The sequence below is a fragment of the Terrapene carolina genome, unplaced genomic scaffold (genome assembly GCF_002925995.2).
Source record: "Terrapene carolina triunguis isolate 2854851 unplaced genomic scaffold, T_m_triunguis-2.0 Scaffold58, whole genome shotgun sequence".
NCBI lineage: Eukaryota > Metazoa > Chordata > Testudines > Emydidae > Terrapene > Terrapene triunguis.
This window is the reverse complement of record NW_020664409.1, coordinates 96,028,730-96,039,652: the sequence shown is the minus strand read 5'-3', so window position 1 is coordinate 96,039,652 and position 10,923 is coordinate 96,028,730.

Here is a 10,923-nt window from a genome sequence, read left to right as displayed (position 1 = left end):
GCACTTGAATTGGGGTCTCTGTTATTTCAGTTGGGTACACTAACCAATGGGCTAAAAGTTATCAGGGAGCTCTGTCTCATCGCCTCCCACTCCTCAGTTTCTTGCTAACGGTATCGGTGCCTAATGCCAGGAGAGGGTTTGCAGCTGAGAATCCCATGCAGAGCTAGATGCCTCCATGCAGCTGGGATTTAGATGCCTGTCTCCAAAAGAGGTGCAGGCCTTAACACACACCTCTCTGGCTGGCATCTCCAATTGGCGAGCTTAGATGGCTCTCTGCCTAGCATGCTGACTTTTGTGAATCCCAGTCAAAGGTGCCTAGCTACTCCCCATTCCTTGTATGGGAGCTTAGGCACCTAACTCAGGCTTTGTGGATCTCAGTGATTTTCCATGTGCCTAAAAGTTAGGTGTTGGGACACTCAGCCCTGGTCTACACTGCGGGGGGGAATCGATCTAAGATACGCAACTTCAGCTATGAGAACAGCGTAGCTGAAGTCGACGTATCTTAGGTCGACTTACCTCTCGTCCTCATGGCGCGGGGTCAACGGCCGCCGCTCCTCCATCGACTCCACTTCTGCCTCTCGGCAGTGGATTTCCAGAATCGACAGCAGAGCGATCGGGGATTGATTTATCGTGTCTACACTAGATGCGATAAATCGATCCCTGATAGATCAATCACTACCCGCCGAGCCGGTGGGTAGTGAAGACCTGCCCTCAGTATCAAAGTCTAATTCCTTTTGTGCATTCAGGCCTTTGTATATGAAGGGTGCGGTCTGGGATTATTAGCTAACCAATAGGAATAAAAATAGATTTCATCCAAAAATATATATATTAACAGCTACTAGTTTCAAGATTGAAATATAGAAACAAGAATTGCCATATCAGATCAATGGTCCATCTAGTCCAGTATCCTGTCTCTGACAGTGATCAGTGCCAGTTGCTCCTGAGAAAGGTGCAAGAAATGCTGGAAAGGACAGTTAGGAATAAAAGCCTAGATCCCCAAGAGTATTTAGGGTCCTAACCTCCACTGAGCCTAAATATCTTTGAGGAACTGAGCCAATAGAAGATGTTTCTTCCTAACCCACAACAGTCAGTTCCCTTAAATTTTCCTTATCCTATCAAATGTAGCTGGATGTTCTCATTATCTAGATACATGTCTAATACTTTTTTGAATCCTGCTAATCTCTTGGTCTAAGTGATCCCTAGTGGCAATGGGTTTTACAGGTTTATTATGCAATACATAAAAAGCATTTCCTTTTATCAGTTTTAAATTTGTTGCCTTTCAGTTTTGTTGGATGGCTCTGTTTTTGTATTATGAGACGTGGTAGATAGAAAGGTCTGATTTACCTTCTCTATATCATTCATTATTTTGTGTATCTCCATCATGTCCCCTCTTGTTCATATGTTCTGTTAATGAAACAGTCCTAATCTTTTAAATCTCTCCTTATACTGCAGTGTTTCCATACCTCTGATCATTCCAGTCAGCTCTTCTTACCAAAGTTTGGAAATTCAGAGATAAGGTTTCTCCCATCACCTCCTTCTTATCACTCACTCATTCTGCTTTCTCCCCTCCCTTTCCATATCACCCTTATCTCTGCCCTTTGCATGCAGGCATCAGGAAAGGGTTTATGTGATCACTTAACATTAGGATAAGGTTGGACAAACTCTGCATCATTGAAGACTGTGCTACACACAGAAATTGATTTAGTTAAATTGGTGCCATATCCTTGTGTGGACACTCTTAAACCAGTTTAAGAGTGGCTATCTATTTAGCTTAATTTGGTTTTTGGATCCAAATATATTATTAAATTAGTTATCAAATTAAGTTAAATCTATATCAACTGCTCCTAAACTGATTTAAGAATGTCCACACAAGGGGATTGCACCAATTTAACTAAATCAATTTGGAAACTATTTTAGTTAAATTTGTAGTTTGTGTGTATGCCTGAGAGGTGCATTGGTAATTTACCAGGAGCCTGTGGGACACACCATTTTGCATATAAATTAGACATGGGCTCAAGCCTCAAAGTTTGGATCCAAGTTGTAACTGAACTTTCCCAAAATTTAGGGGAGGGTGTTTAGATCTAGAGTCTTGGTTCAGCCATTAAAGAGACAGGAGCCAATGTGGATTACTTGCCTCATCATTTTGAGTATGGGTTTCACAATTTGGCCCAATGTGAGGGAAAAGTCAGTGATAACATTGACAGATGAGATACCATGAGGATGAGCAACCTGAATAGAACAGATAGAACAGGAACATAGGAATTGCTAAATTGAGTGGGGATTACCATTCAATGCTCCATCTAGCCCAGTATCCTGCCTTTGACAATAGTCAATATTAGCAGCTTCAGAGGAAAGGGCAAATAATGCTGCAATAGACAGTTGTGGCACAGTCTGCACCAGGGAAAGTTTCTTCCTGACTCCCACAAATTAGAGGTTGGTTTATGCCCAGAAGCATGGGGGTTGATGCAGGAATATGGAGAACTTTCTGGAGGGGAATTAAAATAATGTTTTACCAGTTTGTTCCTTCAATGAAACCATCCTAGTGTCCTGTGCAATTTCTGTTTGAAAAAAGGAGATAATTTTTGAGCTCCAGATATACCAATAATAATTTAAAGTCAGTGGCTTCTCTTTTTCAGCAGGTGCTTTTTAACATCAGATTAGTCAACTGGACATGTGGCCTGATCCAAAACTAGTGGAGACAACTGGAATCTTTGTTATTTGTATTACAATAGCACTGAGAGACCTCCGTCAAAATCAGGGTCCCAGGTGCTGCACAAACACATAGAGACAGACAGTTCCTGTTCCAAAGAGCCTCAGAATAGACAAGAGCGAGGCTCTGGGAGGGAAAACGGAGGTTACACTGCAAATGAAGGTGGGATTGTAGTGTGGGAGGAATATTTTCACTAGCTTTGATCTAGCTGTGGAGGTAACAATAGCACTGAAGATGCAACATGGACCTTGGCACAGGCCACAACCTGAGTACATACCCTGAGGCCTCGTCAGGTTTATACCGGGGTGGCTAGGCAGTGCTGAAGCCTGTGCCACCACGCCCTCGCTCCCCACTCCTTCCTGTGCCAGTTAGATTAAAGTTAGCAACCTATGCCTATCTGCGCTGCAATGACACCTTCATTTGCGGAGTAGACATACCCATAGAGAGGTGAAATGATTTGCTCAACATCACTCTGCAGGTCAGTGGCAGAGGTGGGAGTAAATCTAGGTTTCCTGAGTCCAGACTAGTGCCCGACCCATTGGACCACACTGCCTCTCCAGTAGAGTCTTTCCATTGTCTTCGTGGGCTTGGAATCAGGCCCTAAATATTTCAAATTTAGTTAAAAACACACAACACCTCTGCTGCTGAGATTTGAATATCCGTAAGCTGTTTGCATCAGCCACTGTCTTTTTGTTTTCTGTTTGTACAGCATCTAGCACAATAGGGTTTTCTGGTCCAGGACTGGGGCTCTTAGGTACTATGATAATACACATAAATAATAATAATCCTGAGTGATTTTTTCCCTCAGAGGTACAGACCCCCTGAAAGCAGTGAAAGCCAGCGTGGCTAGATCTTACACCACCATTCTCACAGCCACCTATAGTAGGGGCACGCCAGATTTTCTAACAGAATCCGTGCCGGCGTTTTCCCTCTAATAGTACTAATGATGCCACTACTGAAAGGTTGGGTGTTATTTTTATCATGCATTCAGCTACCCGCTATAACTTTCCCGCTTGTATTTTCCTCTTTGTAAACAGCCTTATCGCCAGACAGAGAAGGGGCAGAGGATCTATTAAAATAAAGATGACTAAAGGGGGGGAAAACAATATTCTTCCTCCAGTGCCTAACTTTGGCCATAAACCCCAGTCCCACTTAGTAACCTAAATTGCCTCATTTTGTCCTGCTTCCTCTCTTCAGTCATATAAAGGGCAATAAAGACAGACAAGGGCGGAATAACCTCTAAATAAAAGATGAGGTAATTCTGAAGGCCCATTAGAGTTTTACGTGTATTATGGCTTTGTGTTTTTTTTTTTTTTTAATACAAGTCCACTGGGAGCTGCGACATCTCCCGTACGGAGTCGTCACCCGGCATGTTCCACTTTACAGCAGCTCTCGTAAAATGCCAGCGTTTGAGATGCAAATTGCAGAGAACTCCATGCTAACTCTTTTTTGAGGGGGAGGGGCTGGGGACGGGAAAGAATAATAATGAAACCACTGCCCTCCATCACCAGGGCCGGCTCCAGGCACCAGCCCACCAAGCTTGTGCTTGGGGCAGCACCTGGAGGGGGGCGGCGCGGTGCTCCGGCCGCCGGGGAGAGCGGGGCCATGGCCGGGCTCACCGCCCTCCCCCCGGGCGCTCTGGCCGCCCTCCCCCCCCCCCCCGCCCCCTCTCCCCGGCCGCCGGGGGGAGAGCGGAGCCCCCGCCGGGGCTCGCCGGCCTCCCGCCGGGGTCCGGCCGCCCCGCCCCCGCGGGGAGGGGGGGGGAGGCTTTTTTGCCTGGGACGGCAGAAAAGCCAGAGCCGGCCCTGTCCATCACTCCTCACCCTTTGCTTTGGACAGAAATATAAGGAAGCCCTCACTATTGCAGTCAAAGATCCCACTGAAATGAAGGAGGATCACACACGCCACAAGCTAAAATAAGGAACCAGAACTTCTGAGCATGATGACAGGATTCACCAGGTGAAATTCCATGGCCTGCATTATACAGGAATCAGACTAGATGATCACAACAGTCCTTCCTGGCCTTAAAATCTATGACCTTAACACAGCAAGAGTCATGTTTGTGTGGATACTAGTCTGAGCCCACAATCACAAATGTCTGCTGGTCAGTTTTGGAATGGCAAGGTATATTTCACAGATGCTGAAAAGAAGAGATTTCTGCAGGGATTTGGGGATAAGGAAATTCTAATTCATCTCTTTGCTTTTATCCTTTATGCCACCGTTTTATGGGTAGGTGAATTTGGAGTATGGGTTTATCTGCTTGTGGGGTGGAAGAGTGCATCTGATTTAAGGCCCAGGAGTGAGAGGAGGAGACCCACGGCCAGATTCAGCAATGACACACCCTAAACTAAGGTATGAGTGAAACTGGAGGGCAGGTTCTCTGTCCTGCACTGTTCCCTTTGTACTGTGCAGGCAAAGGGAGTAGAGATTGGCTATATTAGCCAAGCTCAGGTTCTACCACCATGCAGGAGGCCCCAGAGACTCTAGATCCAGTGTGGCTATATCTTACACCACCCTCCTTACAGCCACTGATGCAAGACACATGCCGGGGTGAGGAGGAGGTATATCCAGAGCACATGCCATGCCAACTATGGTCAGTTGCTGGACATTTTGTTGGGGACTCTGGCCAGCTGGTGTATATTATAGCACCCTCCAGGCTGCTCTAAGATGCATCCAGGGTAGGGACCAGGCAGAGATTAGGGAGCCATAACCCACACCCTGGTAGTCACCCCCTCCTGATTGGTTGAGAAGGCAGGTGTAAGTGGTCAGGCTAGCAGTGTGACTTGCGTTGATCTGGCATTTGGTGAGTGTGGATAACTTACAGACATAGGCAGGGATTCACCCCAACACTGCAGCCGCTTTATACCAGGTGCCTCAACCTGGGCATCTAAAAATGGAGGCAGCCAAAGTCAGTGGCCACTTTTGGGGAAGGGGAGCTATAGAAATACAGAAGATAGGTCTGTATTTATGCTCAGAAGAGTAGTGACAATTACATAGTAATAGAGTTTATGGCCATAAGGATCATCTAGCTTCAGTCTTCATGATTCAGAGCCAATAGGGCCCTACAAAATTCACGGTCCATTTTGGTCAATTTCACGATCATAGGATTTTAAAAATAAATTTCATGATTTCAGACATTTAAATCTGAAATTTCACAGTGTTGTAATTGTAGAGGTCCTGACCCAAAAAGGAGTTGGGGTGAGGGGGTTGCAAGGTTATTATAGGGGGGTTGCAATACTGCTACTCTTATTCTGTGGTGATGCCTTCAGAGCTGGGTGGCCAGAGAGTGGGGGCTGTTGGCCAGGATCCCAGCTCTGAAGGCAGAGCCTCTGCCAGCAGCAGCGCAGAAGGATGGCATGGTATGGTATTGCCACCCTTACGTCTGCGCTGCTGCTGGCGGGGTGCTGCCTTCAGAGCTGGGCGCCTGGCCAACAGCTGCTGCTCTTCGACTGCCTAGCTCTGAAAGCAGTGCAGACGTAAGGGTGGCAATACCATGATTCCCCCAAAATAACCTTGCAACCCCTTTTGGGTCAGGACCCCCAAATTAACAAACACTGGTCTCCCCTGTGAAATCTTGTATAGGGTAATATTGCATGGTGTAGAGGAGTGGACTCACCCCTGCGGCACCTCCTGCTGGTCATCTCCGGGAATTAGCTCATTTCAGCATTGGAGCACCCCCTGCAGGCCAGTGGTCCGCCTGTCCTCTGGCCCCCCCATGTCCTCCCAGACCCCAGTGCCCTTTTATCTGGGGTGCTGCCCCCTGGCAGTACAACCCTCACTACTAGGGTCTCCCCTCCCCAGGCAACCCCCACCCACTATTCCTACCTCACCTCAAAATAAGGCCACTGCCAGTCACCAACTACCCCCACTCCCTGGGGCAGACTGCAGTATAGGCCACTCATCACAGGCAAGGTTGGGTTTGGACCTGCTGCCTTGGCCTACCCTGGGCTGCCCTCTGCAACCCCCAGTACCCTTTGGCCTCCTACTAGGCCACAGCCTGGGGCTTTCCAGGCTGGAGCTCCCCAGCCCTGCTCCACTCAGGTAGTCTGTCTCTAGCTCACTACAGTCAGACCCTTCCCCCTCTGAAGGCAGAGAGGGACTACTTGGCCTCTGGCTCACAGCCTTTTTATATAGGGCCAGCTGAGGCCTGATTGGGGTGTGGCCCAGCTGCAGCTGCTTCCCAATCAGCCCAGCTTAGCAGCTCCCAGCCACAACCTTCCCCCAGGGCTGTTTTAAGCCCTTCAGGGCAGGAGTGGGGTAACCACCCCGCTACACATGGATCAAAATATTGTATAGGGTAAAAGCACACAAAAGACCAGATTTCATGGGAGGAGACCGGATTTCATGGTCCATGAAGCCTTTCTCATGGCCAGGAATTTGGTAGAGCCCTACTGATCAACAACTGAGATCGGGAATACATTTGGTCTCCGTCAATTTTACAAATGTTCAGGCACATTATGTTTCATTCCCTGCCTTCATATAAAGCATGAACCAGTGCCTACTTCCTGTAAACAATAAAATAGATGAATCATTGGTCACTTCTGGTGTCATGTTATGTAGAATCACAGTCTTTCTTAAACAAAAGACATTAATTTAAAGAAACCAACCACTAACTATAGACACAAATAAATAAGCTTCCACACAGCTTGAGTTCCAGCTCTGACTTTCTTGTTTACCAGGGACCACATCCTGGCTGGAACACTGTATAACACACAGAGACATCTAGTGACTGCACAATATGCTGCAATAATCTTACATTTGGGGCGGCTCTACACACAAAATTGTCCTGAATTAACTAAAGATGTGATTTTTAAATTGATTTAATTAAACCAGTGCAACTTTGTGTGTGGATACTCTTATATTGATTTAAACCTGGTTTATATGGTTTGGCTTGTGCCTATATAAACCAGGTTTAACTAGCTATCCAGGCAAACCTATTCTAATTGTAAGGAACTGTTGGCCCCTTACTAAAACTCAGTGAGGTTTTTTTGGTTGCCTAGCTCCCTGTACCAAAAGAAAGGGGAAGGGTCGATGGGAAATCAGGACCCTGAGACAAACAGTCCCCAGGAGCAATGCAGAGAGGCCAATGCTCCAGGTCAGCCTGATTGACAGGGTGGGCGGGCTAATGAGGGAGTCAGGAGGCCAGGGTGGGTCCCATCCTCTGTGTGAGCTGGAATTGCATGGAACAGAGTGGGGCCGAGCTAAGGAGATAGCAGGGGCCTATGCTGAGCTGGGAGCAGAGCCTGGCCAGCCAGAGAGAACCAGAGAAGCAGCCCAGGGAGCAGGTCAGTGCTGGGAGCAGAGTCACAGAAGCAGCAAAAAGAGCAGACCTGTGCTGGGAGGAGAACTGCAGCAACCAGAGCCAGAGGGGCCAGAAAAACAGCCCAGAAAAACAGCTTGGAGGGGAATCGTAACCCCGATGGAGGGGCTGATGCTGGGAAGAAGGGTCCTGCCACCTAGAGTCTGAAGGCGTGTGGCCACCGTCAGAGCAAGTGTTCGACCCACAGCAACCCTGCAGCCCAGCCAGGGCCTGAGAAGGAGGCCTGGGACTTGTGAGAAACAGACTGAACTTCCCTGACATTCCAGAGACGCTGGTTGTGATGACCCCGTGCCACAGAGTGGGGTGATGTTTTCTTTTAACCTTTTCCATTTTTTCCTTATTTTTTTAAATTGGTTGCTGTTTAATAAATTGTATTTGCTTTGAACTCTATGTAATGATCAGTGGGTCAGGGAAGCGTCCAGTGCAGAGAGAGCACCCCGCAGTGGGGACACCGTAGCCCCTGTCCTAAGCGACCACGACAAGGTTTGGGGCCGAGTCTCCCAGGAATCCTGGAGTTATGAGGACTCTGCCACACAGGAGAGTGGAAGGGGAGCCCTCAAGGTCAGTCAGGCCTCTGGGTAAAGGAAGTGGGAGCGAGGTAGGGTTGCCAACCTTCCCGGTTTGGCTGGGAGTCTCCTGGAATCAGGCCCGATCTCCCGGAGACTATTGAAGCCAATCCAGGAGATTTTAGGCCGTTAAAAGTCATATTGGTGGCACAGCGGGCTAAGGAGGACTCCCTTCCTGCCCTGGCTCCGCGCCGCTCCTGGAAGTGGTCGCCATGTGCAGCAGCGGCTCCCCGTGTACTGCCCCTGCCCCGAGCGCCAACTCCACAGCTCCTAGTGGCCAAGAACAGGGAACCGCAGCCAGTGGGAGCTGTGGGGGAGGTGCATGAAGGCAGGGGCAGCGCGCAGAGCCATCTGGCCACCCCTGAGCCTAGGAGCCGCTGCCGGACATGCTGCTGCTTCCGGGAGACACCTGAGCTAAGTGCCACCCGACCGGAGCCTGTACCCCAACCACCTGCCCTAGCCCTGTGCCTCCTCCCGCACCCAAACTCCCTCCCGGCGCCCACACCCCTCACCCGCTCCTGCACTCCAACCCCCTGCCCCCGGCTCAGCCTGGAGCCCCCTCCTGCACCCCAACCCGCCCCCCCCGCACTCAAACTCCTTTCCAGAGCCCGCACCCCAACCACCTGCCCTAGGTCAGAGCCCCCTCCCACACCCAAACTCCCTCCAAGAGCCTGCATGCCTTCCTGCACCCCAACCGCCTGCCCCAGGCTCAGCCCGGAGCCTCCTCCCACACCGCAACCCCTGCCCCAGCCAGGTAAAAGTGAGTGAGGGTGGGGGAGAGTGAGTGACAGAGGGAGGGGGGCTGGAGTGAGCGGGGGAGCAGGCATCGGAGAAGGGGCAGGGCAGGGTCATGGCCTTGGGGAAGGGGTGGGACAGGGGGTGGCGCAAGGGTGTTTCGGTTTGTGTGATTAGACAGTTGGTAACCCTAGAGCGAGGACTCGGATCCTTTCGCCAGCCAATCCCACCGGGGAAGTGGATAAGCCAGGAAAGGTCCCCACGATAGTGGAACCATTCCCCTGCTTACGTAATGTAGAACCCGACTCAGAGGAGAATCAAGTCTACAGTCTGCTGCTGCCAGAACAAACTGATTATTACTTCAGTACTGCCCACTTCTCTGGCCTGCTGTCTCCTTTCACTCTTTAAACTGTTCTAGCAACGGTGGCAAGGAAAGATTAATGCTGATTGTTTTAGAGACACCAAGGCAAACAAATAGAAGAGTTGAGCCAAAGCCAGAAAAGAAATTCACATTCAGGTGCTTGTGCCTCTCACCCCCCCAGGCAGCCGGGAGTCCGCCTCCTTGGCCACCAGGCCACCAGGATGTTCCTATAGTAGGACTCAGCCAGAAACCAGCTTCATGCCTCTGGAATCCAACTGCAAGGGAGAAAGCAGCTGAGGTGAATCTCCTGAGTCCTGAGCTGAGTAGGTTATTGATGTCCTGGTTAACCACCTCTGTGCTGAAGGACATGCCAGGTATGTCTTTGAAACTACACCACTCCAGAGCTGCCAGACTAAAAGTACCTGTGTCCCCTGGGGAGTATCTAGGCCTTCTGGTATGCATGTGAGCAAGAGCCCTGTGTGTGTGAGGACATTTCTAACTATGTAATTCATTGGACTTACTCATTTCATTATCATTTTGTTGTTGTTTTATTTCTCATTTATATAGTGCCACAAACAAGTGTGATGCTTTGTAAGCCATAGAATATGAAGTCAGTTGGGACAGATCCTCACCTGGTATAAATCCGCTCCATTGAAATCACCAGTTGAGGATTAGGATGAGTGACTGCAGTGGGAGATGGATTGGGTCCTGGATGACTATACCTTCTCCCCACAATTTCTCATAGTGGTCTCAGATCCAGCTGCAATAAATAGTTTTGTAGGAGCAACTGGCAGGTAGGACAAAAGTTGCCTGTGAGTTTGTCCTCTAGTAAAAGTTGTGGGTGTGGATAACCTTGTTATCCTGGATTTTCCTGTCTTCCCTGGTCTCAACTTCACAGCAGAATAATTAGCAATCTTTTTCATCTGTGCGGGAAGGAAGTCTTGCAAAATTCCTTGTGATGTCTCCAATCTGGCTCCCAGCTTAATGAAAAGGGGAGCGCCTCTATGTTCATGTGTGTAGTCCAAATCTGTAAATGAGCCTCGCAGCTATCTCTCCACCCCTTAATGAGTTGTTTTTTGTGTGTGTGAATAATGCATGGAATCACAGGAAATGCTGGTAATTAGTAGGGTGTATCTAGACACACTTTATTAATGCTTGTTTTAATAGAAAATGGATTTCTTAACAGACTAATTCCTTTAGAATGGGACAAAATGTTAGTGCTTTACTCCTG